Raw genomic sequence first — 23,374 nt, forward strand, 5'->3', positions numbered from 1 at the left:
TCCAGCCCCCAATAGGGCATGCTCACCAACATGTCCAGCCGCCAAGGGGGCGTGCCCACCCAAACATGGCCTTTTGCTTAACAAAAGACCTTAACCAGCAGGGTTTAAGGTGTCTTCTGAACAGGCCCACAATCTTGCAAAGGGCATTGTGGTCATATCAAACTCTGACAAACAACAGGGGAAAGGCAACATCGAGGGGGCGGGGAGGTTTGGCCTGTGAAAGGAAAGGCTCTAAGGGATGGTGAAATAGCTCTGAATTCACAAAATCAGACCCAAAGTGAACACGGCTAAGCTGAGCTTTCTCAAAAGTAGTAAAGAGGCAGATGCACACATCCTCAAATGATGTTTTAAGATACCCCTTGAGATAGGGTGACCATGTGAAAACTAGGAGAGTGCTTCTGTATCTTTAACAATTGTATTGAAAAGTGTAATTCAGAAGGTGTCATTTGTACACATGCAGCATCTGGTGAAATTCCTCCCCTGTTTTGTATCTGGTCACTCTATTATAGCGCCAGCAGCTTTAACTGTTGTGATGAAGAAGGAATTTCACCAGGTGTGGCTTGCATACAAATGACACCTGCTGAAATTCTCTTTTCTCTACAACTGTTAAAGGTACAGGAGCCCTGTCCTTCTGTTCTCACACAGTCACCCTACGAGATACCAAAGCCCTGCCCTCTTTTTCATATGGTCACCCTACAAAAACGTTAGTATTTGTACACTCAAGTCATGGGTGCACTTTGATTTAGCTCCTTGCTGTGTGGTGCTGGCATCTAAAAAGAAAAGTTGAGTGTTTTCAATATTTGGCTTCACACAGTCAGGTTTTTGCAAGCCTCCAAACTGCTAAGGACCTCTGGCAACTTAAAGAAGTCCTCCCAGGGGGTAAAAAGACACGCTTGGAGCCATTGTAAGATGAAACTTCTGCCTACTGGAGCCCATTCCTCAGTTAAACCCAAGCAAGGCAGGGGTCCCCAACCTCGTGCCAGTTACCAAGGGCCCTGGTCAGCAAAGCCTGCTGAGTGGAAGCAGTAGGCAGGGAGTTTCAAAACAGGCTCCCCCAGAAATGAAAATAGATCCATTCAGATGTTTTCCCTATGGAATGAACTCAGTTCTTTAGGGGAAGACATGAATGACAAGCAGCCAACTGTACTCTTGTATAAGGTTTGGGCATTATTAATAGAGCAAAGGCAGCACCAATCACTGATGCCAACTCCTGGACTCCTGAGCAAAGGCAGGTCTTGAGAGAAGCATGGGCAGCAGTATAGGGATGCCCGGTTCCCCCATGGACATCCTCAAGTGAACAAGAAGCTTCAGTGTAATGCTCAGAGGATGCCCCCCTGACAGGGCTACAGTGGGAACCAGGATACTTAGCCCAGCCAACAGCAAAAGTAAGTATAGGCAGTGCAGGTGCACAATTGTTGCCAGAGGGAGAATCTGAAGTGTCAGAAAGAGACTTCCCAAAGCAGCAAACAGAAATCCAGACTCTCCTTAAAACCCTCGCCACTGGAGGAGGCAATACTCTTAACAGCCAAAGAAACCTCTCCCAGAAATGCACAAGGGAAATTTCCCCTCAGCCAGAGAAGTTGAGGCTTCACTTCCTAAGCCAAGGGAGTCCATGAAAGGGCCAGTTTTTAAAGATCCCCCAGTTCGAGTGAGCAAACCCAGTCTAAAGTTTCTGCCATGCCAAATTGTAAACAAAATCCTGTGGCATGTTTAGAAGTAGAAATTACAAGTATAAAGCCTGTCAAGGAATGCTGTGTAGCACAGAAAGAACATTCTCAAGAAACACTACTGCTTGCACTTTGAAAATGTTTTGAATTGAAAATGTTTTGAAAACTGTATATGGGGTGTGTCCTGGGCCCCAACAGTTGTCAAAACTGTTATAAAGCGCTTTAAAGCAGTAGTGTAGATCCTGCCTTTGTCTCTTGAAATGGTGGTAAAGTCTAGTAAATAACTCATTGTATTTGTTAATCAGATTTTGCTTCCTAATAAATAGTCTACTTTAAAGGTAGAGTTTCCAACTGCAGGAAGTGTCTACCTGAAACACAAATTAAGTTTAAAAATTAATTCTGTGCCTAGCGTGACCAGATACAAAAGAGGGCAGGGCTCCTGCAGCTTTTATTGTTGCGATGAAGAGGGAATTTCACCAGGTGCTGCATGCATACAAATGACACCTGTGGAAATTCCCCTTTCAATACAACTGGCAAGCAAGAAGCCTAGTGGTCTCAGCAGGAGCCTTTCCTCTGGGAGGAGAGGCTCAGTGATTTCAGCAGCAGTGTGGCACCTCCCCTCCAGGTGGTGGTAAAGGCACCCAGCAATTTCAGCATCATAGCCCCATGCCTCTGGGCAGTGGGGACGCTTGGACTCTTCAAAACTGATGGTACTTACAGTTGAGTGTTTCTATAGGCATTTGCTGTAAATAAGAAATCACATAGGTGGTAGCAATGCTGAAGAAAAATCCCCCCACCCAAACAAAAGGAGCAACTCCTTAACTCCTAGCAGAGCAGTTCCCAGACAAAGAAATCAGAATGCAATTAGTAACAGCTGACTGCAGTGTAACAAACATTAGGGGTGAGAGGAAGACTGTACCCAAGAGGTGGACCTGGTTGTGGGTGTATCTGCTGAGGGTGAAGGTTTAGGGAATTTGGCCTGAGGTAAAAAGTCATTAAGAAGCTTGCAGCAGCCATGTTTCTCAAGTCCTTCAGACAGAATTGTCACCAAGCAATCTCAAAACCCCCAAAGTAAATATTAGTATTCCCTCATGTCTGGGATTTTTACTCTCCCCCCTGCCCCATTCCACAGTTCAGTCCTTAATCTCTCTCCTCACTCTCAGGCACCCACCCCACCTCCAAACTTCCATGTCCCTTTTCAAGAAAAACCTCTGCCACAAATCACCCATTAGATGCACTGCTCCCTTACAGTAAAATTAACTGAAAGGAAACAAAAGCCATGGGTTTCCCCAGTCTAGAGTCTTCAGCTACAGAAGGGGAAGGGGTCCATTCCCCCCTCCTTCCCATAAGCAGAGTTAAAGGGGATTGAGGACTGGCGCTGGTGCTCAGTAGTAATGCACCTACTTTGCAGGAGAAAATCAGCTTTGGAAGAACCAGTTCCCCCACTATATATATATATATATATATATATGCACCACCTTGTCACATTACAGAACACCGAAAAGCTCAAGGCTGAAAATTCCTACTCAGGAGTAAAAGGGTGAAGACTAGAGGGGTCTACTCAAGTGAAGGAAGAACCACCTGTGAATACTAACGAGCCAGACTCAATTCAGCTGCAGCTACAGAGCCACAGTGCATATAATCTCTCAGTATTCCCAGTTCCTTAGTTAGGTAGAGAGTTTGCATCGGGGAGAAACTCAAAAAAAGAACCAGTTCTCTCATGGCTTTCCGTCCTTCCTGAGAGCAGTGCAAAGGCCCAAGTGGCACTATGGGGGTAATTGGGCCACACGAAGCAATGAGCCTTCTGTCTCAACTGTGTTTTACCTGCTAGTAAGAGTGCCTTCTCGCTTGGCCTGGACTGTTTCAATCTGCAGCTTTGCTGGTAAGGATTTGCCATTGGGGACTGTGGTGACTGGATTAGGCCAGAGACTCACCTGGAAGTGGCTGATAAAAGAACCAGCCCTGCCATGGGCTTCTTTTCTGGGAGCAGCACAAGGGACCAACTGGCAGCATGAGGCTTACTGGGCCACACGAAAAACACCCAGTCCTCTGCCTCAGCTGCATTTTACCTGATAGCACCAGTGCCTTTTTGCTTCTCCAAGCTCTATTTGGTGGCTGGCCTGCTTACCTGGACTGTTTCAATCAACAGCCTGCTAGTAAAAGTTTACTGCTGGAGACTGTGTGGTGGCTGGATTGGGCCAGAGCCTCAGCTGGAAGAGGCTCATGAAAGAACCATCCCTACTGTGTCTTCCTGGGAGCAACACAAGGGACCAACTGGCAGCATGAGGCTAACTGGGCCACACACAAAAAAGCTAGCCCTTCAGCTGTGTTTTACCTGGTAGTAAGAGTGCCTTCTCATTTGGCCTGCTTGCTTATCTGGACTGTTTCAATCTGCAGCTGGCTAGTAAGGGGTTGTTGCTGGGGACTGTGTGGTGGCTGGATTGGGCCAAAGCCTCACCTGGAAGAGGCTCATGAAAGCACCAGCCCTGCCGTGGCTTTCCTTCCTTCCAGCAGCACAAGGGCCCAACTGGCAGCATGGGGCTGATTGGGCCACACAAAACGCCTCACCCTCTGCCTCAGCTGCTTTACCTGCCAGCAAGAGTGCCTTCTTGCTTCTCCAAGCGCTGCTTGGTGGCCAGCCTGCTTACCTGGACTGTTTCAATCTGCAGCTTTGCTGGTAAGGGTTTGCTGCTGGGGACTGTGTGGTGGATGGATTGGGGCAGAGCCTCAGGGATCTACACTAGTGCTTTAAAGCGCTTTATAACAGTTTTGACAACTGTTGGGGCCCAGGACACACTGCATATACAGGTTTCAAAACGTTTTCAAAGCGCTTTAAAAGCAGTAGTGTAGATCCACACACCCCTGGAAGAGGCTCCTAAACATCCAAACCTATGGGGAGGGGGGCTTGCCTGGCTTGTTCCCAAGTGGTGCCTTGCCCCCAAATGTGGGGCAAGCTGGGCATTTCTCTCCCCCTTCTTTCTCGCTTTTCTTATTCATTTTCTCTCTCTCTCTCTCAATTCGGGGGTAGGGATTTTTACAAACCAGGATGTGCCAGGATAGAAGGGAGGGTAAGATGGAGGTAGAGGGTGCTGCCATAGCAGTTGTCATGGATAAGGGAAGGTCTGGCACAATGGGGAGGAAATGTTATTGAAGCTGTGGGGGAGCTAGATGGCTACAAGCCATTGCCCTTTCTGATCAGATCCCCACCCCCAGGTTCCTGGTGGACTGGCTACTGAACCCTCTGGCTTGGTTTATTTATTGCATTTATATACTGCACCATAGCCGAAGCTCTCTGGGCGGTTTACTAAAGTTAAAAACAGTAAACATTAAAAACAAATATACAAAGCTTAAAAACATAAGCATAAAAACAGCAGTATCCTTGTGGAAACAGCTATTCTGGTTGTGGTGCTGGTGGTGAATGCCAGGTCAGCTTGCAACAAGACCTCACTCATCACTGAGACATGGTTCAGTGAGCTGGGCAGTGTAGCAGGGTGACCATTTGGAAAAGAGGACAGGGCTCCTGTATCTTTAACGTTTGTATTGAAAGGGGTATTTCAGCAGGTGCTGTTTTATGCATGCAGCACCTGGTGAAATTCCCTCTTCATCACAACAGTTAAAGCTGCAGGAGCTATACAGTTGTTCCCCGCCTCAATCAAAATGGAGAGGTGGGTAAGAAATAAATACTTTTATTATTATCAGATGCAAAAATGGGCAGGGCTCATGCAGCTTTAGCTGTTGTGATGAGGGAATTTCACCAGGTGCTGCATGCATACAAATGACACCTGCTTAAATTCCCTTTTCTATGTAACAGTTAAAGATACAGAAGCCCTGTCCTCCTTTCTGTATGGTCACCCTATGGTGTAGACATGACCCAGCTTTGCCCATGTGGTTATTTAGTGCAGACCCAATCCAGGCTTGAGGGCCAGGGTTGGGAGTTGCCATGATCCATAAAAGTTAAATCTTGCTCACCAGGAGATCCCCTATGCCCTGGGATAGGCTATGAGGGCATGTACCTTGTGCTGGGCCAAAGAGACAGATTAGGGATACTATTGGGGTACCACCCACCCTGCTACCCAATGGGTTCCCTGACTGAGCTGCCTGAGGAGCTCTCGGATGTGGTCTTGGGAAATCCTAGGGCCTTGGTCCTGGGGGATTTCAAGATTCATGTTGAGGCTGCCTTAACAGGACCAGCTCAGGATTTCATATTCTCCATGACAACTGTGGGGCTGTCTCCATTTGTCGCAGGCCCGACACACAGGGCAGGGCATACCCTTGACTCGGTCTTTGCCTCAGGGTGTGAGGGGGTGGTCTGGTTTTTGTGGGGAATGGAAATTACCCCATTGTCATGGTCAGACTACTTCCTGGTGAAATTTGGTCTCTCACAGTGGCGGGGGTGGGGGCAAATGCTCCCCCCAAACAAAGAGCTTGCCACCCCAGTTGCAGTGGGGCAGGAAAGAGTGGCAAATTCAGCTGCTCTCCCCATCCTGCTCCTGCAAAGGAAGGCCAAGGACATCTTTCTCACTGGCTCAACCGCTGCCTTCACTCGCTCTTCCGCTCACTCCCCCACCCAGCCGCTCTTTGCTATGAGCTGCTCTGCCTGACCTCTCGTGACAGTTGCTGACCAAGGAGAGAGAGAGAAGCTGTATGTTTGAGTGTTCTCTCCTTAGCTCTTTCTCTCTCCCCACCCACCCCAAGTCTGGACTCCAGCAAGACTGAGAGAGAAAGGAGGGAGGGTTAAGGAGGACTCATCATCAGCACTTTTTTCAGAATGTTTGCTAAAACAATTCTTACCTCCCCTTGCTAATTTTAGGGTGTCCAACCCCCTTTTTTCAAGCTGTTATTTTGGTAAACATGGTAGGTGTGTATCTTGTTTCACCTTAAAAACAGAGCTGCAGCACAATCCTAAGTATGTCTACACAGAAGTAAGCCCCACTGAGATCAGTAGGACTTACTCTGAGGTAAATGTGCATAAGAGTCAGCCTGAAAAAGAAGGGAGGGTGAAGTAAAGACAAGAGAAAAGGATACCGATGAAGGCATTGTAGAAATAGAACAGCAAGATAACTGTGGGATGTTTAACCATATTTAAAGAAAATAATAAGTACAGTAATGATTAGTGCCCTTAAAATTAGTGCCCCTCTCCTCCATTCATGTGTAACTGTATTTTAGTCTCAATCAAATAATTGCAACAGTGAACCAGCTAGGTTTTCCATGAGAAAACTCTGTACCAGGTAACATATAGGTTTTTTTAAATTAAAAACATATCCTTTCCTATAACAAAATGGTGCTTACTCCTAAGTAAGCATGTTCCACTGCAAAAGGAAATTCTATTTGATTCCTATATTCATGCTAGTGTGGCATGATGAGTTAAAGGCACAATTTTATGCATGTTTAGACAGAAAAAAGTCCTTCAACTCTTAGGGTATGCTGGCTAGGGTATGCTGAGAATTGTAGGACTTTTTTTTCTTTCCAAGCATGCATAGGGTTGCACCTTAAACGAGTTTAAAATGTGAAACTCCTCACATGTGTTGAAACACACACACGTACATGTGTGTGTGTGTTTTAAATGAGCCATGTATCCGCTTCTAAATCTTGTGGGGCCTTAATAGGAGCATGTACTTTGATCTTTTAAAATATTGTATAACCTTAATTATAGACTTTTTAAAAGTAATGTTTTAAGATTCATGTATTGTTTGTTTTTAACACATGTTTATTGTGTGTGAAATGGTCTGAAGACTTAGCCTGTAAACTTTTGATCGATTTTTTGATTGATATAATTGCTCTAGTATCAGGAATGTAGCAGTTGTCAGTGTGGAAGGTATATCTGCCATTTGAACTGAAGTGATACATTTTAAGATATAAAGGGGCCTATAAGTATCTAAAATTGCTAAACAACACCATTGTAAGCTACTACCTGATTATGCAGAAAGAGGTGCACAGCCAATTACTACACTTTGCCATTATTGACAGTGAGGGTCCTGGCAAGGGGAGGAGTGGGTGGACTGGCTTCTGCCATATTCAGTGGAGTGCCAGAGGCCTTCTTTACCTGTTGCTTCTTCCAAGCTGCCCAGGCCCCTTATCTGGGTTAAAGAGACAGAAGTGGCACTGCAGCAAAAAGGGATGTGAGCAGCAACGTTTAGGCTAGGGGCAAGATAATATGTGGGTATGTAGTGTGGTTTGGCTTGAATTGCTTGTGTCTGGGTTTCCTTGGCTCTCAAAACATCTTTCTGGACTATACCTACTAGTTATATGATCCACAAGGCCAGGTTGTGGTATAGTCCTCCTTGGCAGGGGTTTGCACTTGCTAGAGAAAGGTGAACAGATGTTAAGGGAAGCATAGGGAACTTTTCTTCTTTTGGTTTCAAAAGCTATAAAGTGTCCTGTGACATCGTGAAGACTCACAAATTTATTAAGGCATAATAAGCTGTTGTCAACTGGCCTCAAGTGCCAAAATGACTTGACTGGCTTGTGCACTGTGACTTTTTTTGAGGGGGGGGGCATCAAGTCATTTGCTATTCCACTTCAGGCAGCAAAATGTCCTCAGGTGGCCCTGGCCGAAGATGGCTGTAAGTTACAGAACAACATGCATTGGGTTTCCTAGCTGTACAGGGCCCAGGTGTCTCAGGCAGGATCTACACTACTGCTTTCATAGAAACATAGAATAGTAGAGTTGGAAAGGCCTCTAAGGACATTGAGTCCAACCCCGTGCTCAATGCAGGAATCCACCTCAAAGCATACCTGACAGATGGCTGTCCAGCTGCCTCTTGAATGCCTCTATTGTGGGAGAGCCCACAACCTCCCTAGGTAGTTGGTTCCATAGTTGTACTGCTCTAACAGGAAGTTTTTCCTGATGTCCAGCTGGAATCTAGCTTCCTATAACTTGAGCCTGTTATTCCATGTCCTACACTCTGGGAGGATTGAGAAGAGATCCTGGCCCTCCTGTGTGTGACATCCTTTCAAGTATTTGAAGAGTACTATTCTGTCTCTTCTCTTCTCCCATGTCCAATTCTTTCATTCTCTCCTCATAGGGCTTTGTTTCCAGACCCCTGATCAACCTCATTGCCCTCCTCTGAACCCTCTCTAGCTTGTCTGCATCCTTCTTGAAGTGTGGTGCCCAGATCTGGACACAATACTCAAGATGAGCCCTAACCAGTGCCGAATAGAGGGGAACCAGTACCTCGCATGATGTGGACACTATACTTCTATTAATGCAGCCCAAAATAGCATTTGTTTTTTTGCAGCCACATCACACTGTTGGCTCATATTCAGCTTGTGATCTACAACAATTCCAAGATCCTTGTCGCTTGTAGTATTGCTGAGCCAAGTATCCCCCATCTTGTAACTGTGCATTTGGTTTCTTTTTCCCAGGTGTAGAACTTGGCATTTATCACTATTAAATTTCATTCAGCTCCAGCCTGTCAAGATCACTTTGAAGTTTTTTCTGTCTTCCAGGGTATTAGCTATTCCACCCAATTTTGTGTCAATTGCAAATTTAATAAGCATTCCCTGCACCTCTTCATCCAAGTCATAAATTAAAATGTTGAAGAGCACAGGGTAAAGGACTGAGCCCTGTGGTACCCCCCCATTACCTCTCCCCAGTTTAAAATGGTTTATAACAGTAGTGACAACTGTTGGGGCCCAGGACACACTACATGTAGTTTTCAAACCATTTTTCAAAGTCTCATATTTTGCTTGGTGTAGATCTTGCCTCAGTTTGCTCTTACTTTCCTTACACTAGGAGTCTACCCTGTAGTGGTTCAAAAGTAACTGTTTCCAAAAGAAAGTGTTCTGTCTGTCTAATCTGTATGTCAAGAAAATGTTTGTGTAGTGACTCTTAACTTGTTTGAAAGCTTTTCTACTTACTGTAATTAGACTCATACATGCTAGATTAAAAAACAAACACCTACTGGGTAAATTAATCAATATATGACTTCAGAATATATGGTTAGGATAGCAGTTTTAGTGTGAGAATATACCATTATTTTTATTTCAGAGAACTTATGTGAGACACAGCCCGCTCACCTAGAAATATACTTTGCCCCTTCTCTTTCTGGTGCTGCCACTGGCAGTCCCTCCCTGCAAAGGTGGGGGACCCATTAAGATGGTCTGTCCCCAGAGACTTATGAAATCCGAGTGGTTCCTGAATGCTTTGGGAGAATTTTCAGTAGCCAGAGCCAGCAATTCTGTCAAGGCCCTTGTCATACTATGGAAGGTTGCAGTGCGAAGGACCATTGACCCAATCACTCCTGAGTGCCCTTTTCAACACTGTAGGACTTGGAAGGTGCCGTGGTTTACTGGGGAGATCAGGGCAATGAAACAGGTCAGAAGATGGCTGGAGTGTAAGTGGCATAAGACTAATCATGAAGGTGACCGAACATGCCTAAGAGTGTATAATCATGCTTACTGCATGGTGGTGAAGGCAGCAAAGAAGGCTTACTTTGCTGCCTCCATTGCATCAAGCTGTTGTCTAGCTAAGCTTTTCAGAGTGGTTCAGGGATTACTTGCATCTAACCCACCCAATTCAATACTAGAACCCTCGAGGGCTCACTGTGATGAGTTTGCAAGACACATTGAGGATAAAATTGCTCACCTTCACGCTGGCTCAAATGCCACTATTGATTCAGTGTCTGTTGAGGTGTCCAGTGCATGGTCTTATCCTGTTTTGTGGGATCAATCCCAGTTTTTGGCGCCTAGGATGTGGACAAGACACTAGCATCGGTTCAACCCACCACATTTTCCCTTGACCCTTGCTTGTAATGGCTTATCTGAGCTAGCTGTACTGGCCTTCTCCTCCTGGCTGTACTGAATGGCAAATGAGCAAAGAATCCCTATTGAAATGCAGCTTCTGCTTGAGGGACACCTGAAAACTAAGTTGTCTCTTTGGATATTGCAATTAGTAAGTTTTACCTTTTTTTTAGTCTTATTGTGTGTGTTTTGTTCTTGTACGTAATTGTACATTTTCACTTCTCTTCCCCAGCTTGTCTATCTGCTTGATCAGCTTGCTTCAAAGAAAGGTAAGTGCCTGGGATTTGATTTTATAACATGTTTTGTGGTTTGAATTGTTGGGAGTTGCATTTTACTTTGTCATGTATTTTGTGGTTTGAGAGTTGGTTTGTGTCATTCTTTAGCATTTATCACACAATCTTTTGTGTGTTTAATCAGAAGTAAATCCCAATGGCCCTGTTCAGAAGGCACCTTAAACCATGGTGGTTAAGGTTTTTTTTGTTAACAAAAAAGCATTACCCACTGTGGTTTAAGGTGTTGGGTGTTTACTGAACAAGGCCAAGATCTTTGACTGTGAAATGGGACGCCAGGTTGGGGAAGGATGGTGTAGAGGAAGAACGGCTGGCCATGACAGCGTTAAACACACCTTACCAAGATTCCTTCATGGCTTTCTAATGGTGCTTTCACATTTAATACTGCATTTTGTTTGTTGATGCATTTTGTGGATTGAATTGTGGATTGAATTTCATTTGATGATGCATTTTGTGGCTTGACATGTGGATTGAATTTCATTTGATGATGCATTTTGTGCTCTAAATTGTTGTGAACTGCCCAGAGAGATCAGTTGTGGGAGTTGGTTTGTGTCATTTTTAGGGTTTCATCACACACCTCTACATGTATTTAATTAGAAGTAAATCCCAACGTCTTTAACTGAAATGGGAGGGTGCCAGGTTGGGGAAGGATGTTGTAGAGGAAGAACGGCTGGACATAACAGGGTTAAACACACCTTACCAAGATTCCTTCATGGCTTTCTAATGGTGCTTTCACATTTAATACTGCATTTTGTTTGTTGATGCATTTTGTGGATTGAATTGTAGATTGAATTTCATTTGATGATGCATTTTGTGGTTTGACATGTGGATTGAATTTCATTTGATGATGCGTTTTGTGCTCTGAATTGTTGGAAACTGCCCAGAGAGATCAGTTGTGGTAGTTGGTTTGTGTCATTTTTAGGGTTTTATCACACACCTCTACATGTATTTAATTAGAAGTAAATCCCAATGTCTTTAACTGTGAAATGGGAGGGTGCCAGGTTGGGGGATGGTGATTTAGAGGAAAACTGGCTAGCAGTGATAGGATTAAAAAACCCTTACCAAGATTACTTCCTGGCTTTATAATTGTGCTTTTGCATTTTACATCATAATATATTTCGTGGTTTGAATTGCTGTGGATTGCACTTTATTTTAATTTATTTGCAAATATAAAACCTAAATATCAGCATACAAGGAGTAAGTAGTAAATTGCAAATACTTTTTTAAAAAAGAAATAAAGTCCAACTATAGAGTCCAACACTATAAATACACAGTACAAATTTAACATTAGTTCTTAGGCAGGTTTAAAATATAATTAACTAATGAGAGGATAGGTCCCAAATCAAAAGGAAGGCTGTCAGTTTATTACTGTGTATTGTAATGTTTTCTTCTGAGAAACTATTGTAATGATAACCTATTAAAGACATTTCAAAATCGTGTGGGTGCTTTCATTTCGTTTGTGCGTATAATAAAACGCCGGCATTCTGTTACAAAAGTGTCATTTTTCTTTTCGCCTCGTAATACTCTCAAATGTTCAATAAGTTTCTGACAGTGATTTAACATAATACATTGTTCCATCTCCTTATGTTTAAACTTACTGTGTAATTCCAACATTTTGCAATTAGCATTATAATTAATAATGTGTAATATGGTTTTAACAGTTGTCCTTAATTGTTCAAAGAACTTAGTTGTAAGACCTTGCTTGTGCTACCTTTTAAAATATTAAGTTGCTTATTAGCTTTCTCCCAGGTAAGTGTGCAAACGAATTATGGATTCACTTTTCAGAAAGTGAGAGTATAATTTGAAGGCGTGCAAAAATAGAATCATAAAAACAAACACAGCAAACTTCCCATTCTTTGGGATGCCAGTTACTTAAAGTTACCCAGCCACCCGTTAAAGGGCTGGTGTATTAAAAACTGTGTTAGACACAGGTAGTGTCCCATTCATGGGATCCCAGGGACATAGAGCTACCCTGCCACCAGTTAAAGGGCTGGCTGACTTTAAACTGTGTTAGGCACAGCTAGTAACCCAGGGACTTAAAGCTACCCTGCCACACGTTAAAGGGCTGGTGGATTTAAAACTATGTTAGACACAGGTAGTGTCCCATTCATTGGGATGCCAGGGACTTATAGCTACCCTGCCACCTGTTAAAGGGCTGGCTGACTTAAAACTATGTTAGACACAGCTAGTATCCCATTCATTGGAATCCCAGGGATTTATAGCTACCCTGCCACCCGTTAAAGGACTGGCTGACTAAAAACTGTGTTAGAGACAGCTAGAACCCCAGGGACTTATAGCTACCCTGCCAGCCATTAAAGGGTTGGCGGACATTAAACTGAGTTAGACAGAGTTAGTGTCCCTGTCATTGGGATCCCAGGGACTTATATCTACCCTGCCACCAGTTAAAGGGCTGGCTGACTTAAAACTGTGTTAGACACAGTTGGTGTCCCATTCATTGGGATCCCAGGGACTTATAGTCACCCTGCCACCCGTTAAAGGACTGGCTGACTAAAAACTGTGTTAGACACAGCTAGTATCCCATTCATTGCGATCTCAGGAACTTATAGCTACCCTGCCACCCATTAAAGGGCTGGCTTACTTAAACTGTGTTAGACACAGCTATATCCCATTCATTGCGATCCCAGGTACTTACAGTCACCCTGCCACCCATTAAAGGACTGGCTGACTTAAAACTGTGTTAGACACAGCTATTGTGCCAGGGACTTAAAGCTAACCTGCCACCCGTTAAAGGGCTGGCTGACTTAAAACTGTGTTAGACACAGCTAGTAACCCAGAGACGTAAAGCTACCCTGCCACACGTTAAAGGGCTGGTGGACTTAAAACTGTGTTAGACACAGGTAGTGTCCCATTCATTGGGATGCCAGGGACTTATAGCTACCCTGCCACCTGTTAAAGGGATGGTGTATTAAAAACTGTGTTAGACACAGGTAGTGTCCCATTCATTGGGATGCCAGGGACTTATAGCTACCTTGCCACCTGTTAAAGGGCTGGCTGACTTAAAACTATGTTAGACACAGCTAGTATCCCATTCATTGGGATCCCAGGGACTTATAGCTACCCTGCCACCCGTTAAAGGACTGGCTGACTAAAAACTGTGTTAGAGACAGCTAGAACCCCAGGGACTTATAGCTACCCTGCCAACCATTAAAGGGTTGGCGGACTTTAAACTGTGTTAGACACAGTTAGTGTCCCTGTCATTGGGATCCCGGAGACTCATAGCTACCCTGCCAGCTGTTAAAAGGCTGGCTGACTTAAAACTGTGTTAGACACAGGTAGTATCCCATTCATTGGGATTCCAGGGACTTATAGCTACCCTGCCACCTGTTAAAGGGCTGGCTGACTTAAAACTGTGTTAGACACAGCTAATATCCCATTCATTGGGATTCCAGGGACAGATACACTACCACCTGTTAAAGGGTTGGCGGACAATAAAATGTGTTAGACGCAGCTAGCACCCCAGAGACTTAAAGCTACCCTGCCACCCATTAAAGGGCTGATGGATTAAAAACTGTGTTAGGTACAGCTAGTATCCCATTAATTGGGATCCCAGGAACTTACAGCTACCCTGCCACCTGTTAAAGGGCTGGCTGACTTAAAACTGTGTTAGACACAGCTAGTGTCCCTGTCATTGGGATCCCGGGGATTTATAGCTACCCTGCCAGCTGTTAAAGGGCTGGTGGATTAAAAACTGTGTTAGACACAGCTAGTATCCCATTCATTGGGATCCCAGGAACTTATAGCTACCCTGCCACCTGTTAAAGGGCTGGCTGACTTAAAACTGTGTTAGACACAGCTAGTATCCCATTCATTGAGATCCCAGGAACTTATAGCTACCCTGCCACCTGTTAAAGGGCTGGCTGACTTAAAACTGTGTTAGACACAGCTAGTATCCCATTCATTGGGATTCCAGGGACTTACAGCTAAACTGCCACCTGTTAAAGGGTTGGCGAACATTAAAATGTGTTAGACGCAGCTAGTATCCCATTCATTGAGATCCCAGGAACTTATAGCTACCCTGCCACCTGTTAAAGGGCTGGCTGACTTAAAACTGTGTTAGACACAGGTAGTATCCCATTCATTGGGATTCCAGGGACTTACAGCTACACTGCCACCTGTTAAAGGGCTGGCGGACATTAAACTGTGTTAGACGCAGCTAGCACCCCAGAGACTTAAAGCTACTCTGCCACCCGTTAAAGGGATGGTGTATTAAAAACTGTGTTAGACACAGCTATTATCCCATTCATTGGGATTCCGGGGACTTACAGCTACCATGCCACCTGTTAAAGGGTTGGCGGACATTAAAATGTGTTAGACGCAGCTAGTATCCCATTCATTGGGATCCTAGAGACTTACAGCTACACTGCCACCTGTTAAAGGGTTGGCGGACATTGAACTGTGTTAGGCACAGCTAGCACCCCAGAGACTTAAAGCTACCCTGCCACCCATTAAAGGGCTGGTAGATTAAAAACTGTGTTAGGTACAGCTAGTATCCCATTCATTGGGATCCCAGGGACTTACAGCTACCCCGCCAGCCATTAAAGGGCTGGTAGATTAAAAACTGTATTAGGTACAGCTAGTATCCCATTCAATGGGTTCTCAAGGATTTATAGCTACCCTGCCACCTGTTAAAGGGCTGGCTGACTTAAAACTGTGTTAGACACAGCTAGTATCCCATTCATTGCGATCCCAGGGACTTATAGCTACCCTGCTACCTGTTAAAGGGCTGGCTGACTTAAAACTGTGTTAGACACAGCTAGTATCCCATTCATTGGGATCCCAGGGACTTATAGCTACATTGCCACCTGTTAAAGGGTTGGTGGACATTAAGCTGTGTTATACACAGCTAGTGTCCCAGGGACTTATAGCTACCCTGCCACCCATTAAAGGGTTGGCGGATATTAAACTGTGTTAGACATAGTTAGTGTCCCTGTCATTGGGATCCCGGGGACTTATAGCTACCCTGCCAGCCGTTAAAGGGCTGGTGGATTAAAAACTGTGTTAGACACAGCTAGTATCACATTCATTGGGATCGCAGGGACTTATAGTTACCCTGCCACCTGTTAAAGGGCTGGCTGATTTAAAACTGTGTTAGACAAAGCTAGTATCCCATTCATTGAGATCCCAGGAACTTATAGCTACCCTGCCACCTGTTAAAGGGCTGGCTGACTTAAAACTGTGTTAGACACAGCTAGTATCCCATTCATTGAGATTCCAGGGACTTAAAGCTAAACTGCCACCTGTTAAAGGGTTGGCGGACATTAAAATGTGTTAGACGCAGCTAGTTTCCCATTTATTGGGATCCTAGAGACTTAGAGCTGCACTGCCACCTGTTAAAGGGTTGGCGGACATTGAACTGTGTTAGGCACAGCTAGCACCCCAGAGACTTAAAGCTACCCTGCCACCCATTAAAGGGCTGGTAGATTAAAAACTGTGTTAGGTACAGCTAGTATTCCATTAAATGAGATCTCAAAGATTTATAGCTACCCTGCCACCTTTTAAAGGGCTGGCTGACTTAAAACTGTGTTAGACACAGCTAGTATCCCATTCATTGGGATCCCAGGGACTTATAGTTACCCTGCCACAAAGGGCTGGCTGATTTAAAACTGTGTTAGACACAGCTGGTGTCCCATTCATTGCGATCTCAGGGACTTATAGTTACCCTGCCACCCATTAAAGGGTTGGCGGATATTAAACTGTGTTAGACACAGTTAGTGTCCCTGTCATTGGGATCCCGGGGACTTATAGCTACCCTGCCACCTGTAAAAGGGCTGGCTGACTTAAAACTGTGTTAGACACAGCTAGTATCCCATTCATTGGAATCCCAGGGACTTACAGCTACCCCGCCAGCCGTTAAAGGGCTGGTAGATTAAAAACTGTGTTAGACACAGCTAGTATCCCATTCATTGGGATCCCAGGGACTTATAGTTACCCTGCCACCTGTTAAAGGGCTGGTGGACTTAAAACTGTGTTAGACACAGGTAGTGTCCCATTCATTGGGATGCCAGGGACTTATAGCTACCCTGCCACCTGTTAAAGGGATGGTGTATTAAAAACTGTGTTAGACACAGGTAGTGTCCCATTCATTGGGATGCCAGGGACTTATAGCTACCTTGCCACCTGTTAAAGGGCTGGCTGACTTAAAACTATGTTAGACACAGCTAGTATCCCATTCATTGGGATCCCAGGGACTTATAGCTACCCTGCCACCCGTTAAAGGACTGGCTGACTAAAAACTGTGTTAGAGACAGCTAGAACCCCAGGGACTTATAGCTACCCTGCCAACCATTAAAGGGTTGGCGGACTTTAAACTGTGTTAGACACAGTTAGTGTCCCTGTCATTGGGATCCCGGAGACTCATAGCTACCCTGCCAGCTGTTAAAAGGCTGGCTGACTTAAAACTGTGTTAGACACAGGTAGTATCCCATTCATTGGGATTCCAGGGACTTATAGCTACCCTGCCACCTGTTAAAGGGCTGGCTGACTTAAAACTGTGTTAGACACAGCTAATATCCCATTCATTGGGATTCCAGGGACAGATACACTACCACCTGTTAAAGGGTTGGCGGACAATAAAATGTGTTAGACGCAGCTAGCACCCCAGAGACTTAAAGCTACCCTGCCACCCATTAAAGGGCTGATGGATTAAAAACTGTGTTAGGTACAGCTAGTATCCCATTAATTGGGATCCCAGGAACTTACAGCTACCCTGCCACCTGTTAAAGGGCTGGCTGACTTAAAACTGTGTTAGACACAGCTAGTGTCCCTGTCATTGGGATCCCGGGGATTTATAGCTACCCTGCCAGCTGTTAAAGGGCTGGTGGATTAAAAACTGTGTTAGACACAGCTAGTATCCCATTCATTGGGATCCCAGGAACTTATAGCTACCCTGCCACCTGTTAAAGGGCTGGCTGACTTAAAACTGTGTTAGACACAGCTAGTATCCCATTCATTGAGATCCCAGGAACTTATAGCTACCCTGCCACCTGTTAAAGGGCTGGCTGACTTAAAACTGTGTTAGACACAGCTAGTATCCCATTCATTGGGATTCCAGGGACTTACAGCTAAACTGCCACCTGTTAAAGGGTTGGCGAACATTAAAATGTGTTAGACGCAGCTAGTATCCCATTCATTGAGATCCCAGGAACTTATAGCTACCCTGCCACCTGTTAAAGGGCTGGCTGACTTAAAACTGTGTTAGACACAGGTAGTATCCCATTCATTGGGATTCCAGGGACTTACAGCTACACTGCCACCTGTTAAAGGGCTGGCGGACATTAAACTGTGTTAGACGCAGCTAGCACCCCAGAGACTTAAAGCTACTCTGCCACCCGTTAAAGGGATGGTGTATTAAAAACTGTGTTAGACACAGCTATTATCCCATTCATTGGGATTCCGGGGACTTACAGCTACCATGCCACCTGTTAAAGGGTTGGCGGACATTAAAATGTGTTAGACGCAGCTAGTATCCCATTCATTGGGATCCTAGAGACTTACAGCTACACTGCCACCTGTTAAAGGGTTGGCGGACATTGAACTGTGTTAGGCACAGCTAGCACCCCAGAGACTTAAAGCTACCCTGCCACCCATTAAAGGGCTGGTAGATTAAAAACTGTGTTAGGTACAGCTAGTATCCCATTCATTGGGATCCCAGGGACTTACAGCTACCCCGCCAGCCATTAAAGGGCTGGTAGATTAAAAACTGTATTAGGTACAGCTAGTATCCCATTCAATGGGTTCTCAAGGATTTATAGCTACCCTGCCACCTGTTAAAGGGCTGGCTGACTTAAAACTGTGTTAGACACAGCTAGTATCCCATTCATTGCGATCCCAGGGACTTATAGCTACCCTGCTACCTGTTAAAGGGCTGGCTGACTTAAAACTGTGTTAGACACAGCTAGTATCCCATTCATTGGGATCCCAGGGACTTATAGCTACATTGCCACCTGTTAAAGGGTTGGTGGACATTAAGCTGTGTTATACACAGCTAGTGTCCCAGGGACTTATAGCTACCCTGCCACCCATTAAAGGGTTGGCGGATATTAAACTGTGTTAGACATAGTTAGTGTCCCTGTCATTGGGATCCCGGGGACTTATAGCTACCCTGCCAGCCGTTAAAGGGCTGGTGGATTAAAAACTGTGTTAGACACAGCTAGTATCACATTCATTGGGATCGCAGGGACTTATAGTTACCCTGCCACCTGTTAAAGGGCTGGCTGATTTAAAACTGTGTTAGACAAAGCTAGTATCCCATTCATTGAGATCCCAGGAACTTATAGCTACCCTGCCACCTGTTAAAGGGCTGGCTGACTTAAAACTGTGTTAGACACAGCTAGTATCCCATTCATTGAGATTCCAGGGACTTAAAGCTAAACTGCCACCTGTTAAAGGGTTGGCGGACATTAAAATGTGTTAGACGCAGCTAGTTTCCCATTTATTGGGATCCTAGAGACTTAGAGCTGCACTGCCACCTGTTAAAGGGTTGGCGGACATTGAACTGTGTTAGGCACAGCTAGCACCCCAGAGACTTAAAGCTACCCTGCCACCCATTAAAGGGCTGGTAGATTAAAAACTGTGTTAGGTACAGCTAGTATTCCATTAAATGAGATCTCAAAGATTTATAGCTACCCTGCCACCTTTTAAAGGGCTGGCTGACTTAAAACTGTGTTAGACACAGCTAGTATCCCATTCATTGGGATCCCAGGGACTTATAGTTACCCTGCCACAAAGGGCTGGCTGATTTAAAACTGTGTTAGACACAGCTGGTGTCCCATTCATTGCGATCTCAGGGACTTATAGTTACCCTGCCACCCATTAAAGGGTTGGCGGATATTAAACTGTGTTAGACACAGTTAGTGTCCCTGTCATTGGGATCCCGGGGACTTATAGCTACCCTGCCACCTGTAAAAGGGCTGGCTGACTTAAAACTGTGTTAGACACAGCTAGTATCCCATTCATTGGAATCCCAGGGACTTACAGCTACCCCGCCAGCCGTTAAAGGGCTGGTAGATTAAAAACTGTGTTAGACACAGCTAGTATCCCATTCATTGGGATCCCAGGGACTTATAGTTACCCTGCCACCTGTTAAAGGGCTGGCTGACTTAAAACTGTGTTAGACACAACTAGTATCCCATTCATTGGGATCCCAGGGACTTATAGCTACCCTGCCACCAGTTAAAGGGCTGGCTGACTTAAAACTGTGTTAGACACAGGTAGTATCCCATTCATTGGGATCCCAGGGACTTATAGTTACCCTGCCACCTGTTAAAGGGCTGGCTGACTTAAAACTGTGTTAGACACAGCTAGTATCCCATTCATTGGGATCCTAGAGACTTACAGCTACACTGCCACCTGTTAAAGGGTTGGCAGACATTGAACTGTGTTAGGCACAGCTAGCACCCCAGAGACTTAAAGCTACCCTGCCACCCATTAAAGGGCTGGTAGATTAAAAACTGTGTTAGGTACAGCTAGTATCCCATTCATTGGGATCCCAGGGACTTACAGCTACACTGCCACCTGTTAAAGGGTTGGCAGACATTAAACTGTGCTAGACACAGCTAGTATCCCATTCATTGGGATCCCAGGGACTTATAGCTGCAGTGCCACCTGTTAAAGGGTTGGCGGACATTAAACTGTGTTAGACGCAGCTAGCACCCCAGAGACTTAAAGCTACTCTGCCACCCGTTAAAGGGATGGTGTATTAAAAATTATGTTAGACGCAGCTAGTGTCCCATTCATTGGGATCCCAGGGACTTACAGCTACCCTGCCACCTGTTAAAGGGCTGGCTGACTTAAAACTGTGTTAGACACAGCTAGTATCCCATTCATTGGGATCCCAGGGACTTATAGCTACATTGCCACCTGTTAAAGGGTTGGTGGACATTAAGCTGTGTTATACACAGCTAGTGTCCCAGGGACTTATAGCTACCCTGCCACCCATTAAAGGGTTGGCGGATATTAAACTGTGTTAGACACAGTTAGTGTCCCTGTCACTGGGATCCCGGGGACTTATAGCTACCCTGCCAGCCGTTAAAGGGCTGGTGGATTAAAAACTGTGTTAGACACAGCTAGTATCACATTCATTGGGATCCCAGGGACTTATAGTTACCCTGCCACCTGTTAAAGGGCTGGCTGACTTAAAACTGTGTTAGACACAGCTAGTATCCCATTCATTGGGATTCCGGGGACTTACAGCTAAACTGCCACCTGTTAAAGGGTTGGCGGACATTAAAATGTGTTAGACGCAGCTAGTTTCCCATTCATTGGGATCCTAGAGACTTACAGCTACACTGCCACCTGTTAAAGGGTTGGCGGACATTGAACTGTGTTAGGCACAGCTAGCACCCCAGAGACTTAAAGCTACCCTGCCACCCATTAAAGGGCTGGTAGATTAAAAACTGTCTAAGGTACAGCTAGTATCCCATTCATTGGGATCCCAGGGACTTACAGCTACACTGCCACCTGTTAAAGGGTTGGCAGACAATAAACTGTGCTAGACACAGCTAGTATCCCATTCATTGGGATCCCAGGGACTTATAGCTGCACTGCCACCTGTTAAAGGGTTGGCGGACATTAAACTGTGTTAGACGCAGCTAGCACCCCAGAGACTTAAAGCTACTCTGCCACCCGTTAAAGGGATGGTGTATTAAAAATTGTGTTAGACACAGCTAGTGTCCCATTCATTGGGATCCCAGGGACTTACAGCTACCCTGCCACCTGTTAAAGGGCTGGCTGACTTAAAACTGTGTTAGACACAGCTAGTATCCCATTCATTGGGATCCCAGGGACTTATAGCTACATTGCCACCTGTTAAAGGGTTGGTGGACATTAAGCTGTGTTATACACAGCTAGTGTCCCAGGGACTTATAGCTACCCTGCCACCCATTAAAGGGTTGGTGGATATTAAACTGTGTTAGACAAGGTTAGTGTCCCTGTCATTGGGATCCCGGGGACTTATAGCTACCCTGCCAGCCGTTAAAGGGCTGGTGGATTAAAAACTGTGTTAGACACAGCTAGTATCACATTCATTGGGATCCCAGGGACTTATAGTTACCCTGCCACCTGTTAAAGGGCTGGCTGACTTAAAACTGTGTTAGACACAGCTAGTATCCCATTCATTGAGATTCCAGGGACTTACAGCTAAACTGCCACCTGTTAAAGGGCTGGCTGACTTAAAACTGTGTTAGACACAGCTAGTATCCCATTCATTGCGATCTCAGGGACTTATAGTTACCCTGCCACCCATTAAAGGGCTGGTGGATTAAAAACTGTGTTAGACACAGCTAGTATCACATTCATTGGGATCCCAGGGACTTATAGTTACCCTGCCACCTGTTAAAGGGCTGGTAGATTAAAAACTGTCTAAGGTACAGCTAGTATCCCATTCATTGGGATCCCAGGGACTTACAGCTACACTGCCACCTGTTAAAGGGTTGGCAGACATTAAACTGTGCTAGACACAGCTAGTATCCCATTCATTGGGATCCCAGGGACTTATAGCTGCACTGCCACCTGTTAAAGGGTTGGCGGACATTAAAATGTGTTAGACGCAGCTAGTTTCCCATTTATTGGGATCCTAGAGACTTAGAGCTGCACTGCCACCTGTTAAAGGGTTGGCGGACATTGAACTGTGTTAGGCACAGCTAGCACCCCAGAGACTTAAAGCTACCCTGCCACCCATTAAAGGGCTGGTAGATTAAAAACTGTGTTAGGTACAGCTAGTATCCCATTAAATGGGATCTCAAAGATTTATAGCTACCCTGCCACCTTTTAAAGGGCTGGCTGACTTAAAACTGTGTTAGACACAGCTAGTATCCCATTCATTGGGATCCCAGGGACTTATAGTTACCCTGCCACCTAGGGCTGGCTGATTTAAAACTGTGTTAGACACAGCTGGTGTCCCATTCATTGCGATCTCAGGGACTTATAGTTACCCTGCCACCCATTAAAGGGTTGGCGGATATTAAACTGTGTTAGACACAGTTAGTGTCCCTGTCATTGGGATCCCGGGAACTTATAGCTACCCTGCCACCTGTTAAAGGGCTGGCTGACTTAAAACTGTGTTAGACACAGCTAGTATCCCATTCATTGGAATCCCAGGGACTTACAGCTACCCCGCCAGCCGTTAAAGGGCTGGTAGATTAAAAACTGTGTTAGACACAGCTAGTATCCCATTCATTGGGATCCCAGGGACTTATAGTTACCCTGCCACCTGTTAAAGGGCTGGCTGACTTAAAACTGTGTTAGACACAACTAGTATCCCATTCATTGGGATCCCAGGGACTTATAGCTACCCTGCCACCAGTTAAAGGGCTGGCTGACTTAAAACTGTGTTAGACACAGGTAGTATCCCATTCATTGGGATCCCAGGGACTTATAGTTACCATGCCACCTGTTAAAGGGCTGGCTGACTTAAAACTGTGTTAGACACAGCTAGTATCCCATTCATTGGGATCCTAGAGACTTATAGCTGCACTGCCACCTGTTAAAGGTTTGGCAGATATTGAACTGTGTTAGGCACAGCTAGCACCCCAGAGACTTAAAGCTACTCTGCCACCCGTTAAAGGGATGGTGTATTAAAAATTATGTTAGACGCAGCTAGTGTCCCATTCATTGGGATCCCAGGGACTTACAGCTACCCTGCCACCTGTTAAAGGG

Source organism: Elgaria multicarinata, chromosome 3 (assembly GCF_023053635.1).
Source record: "Elgaria multicarinata webbii isolate HBS135686 ecotype San Diego chromosome 3, rElgMul1.1.pri, whole genome shotgun sequence".
Classification (NCBI taxonomy): domain Eukaryota; kingdom Metazoa; phylum Chordata; class Lepidosauria; order Squamata; family Anguidae; genus Elgaria; species Elgaria multicarinata.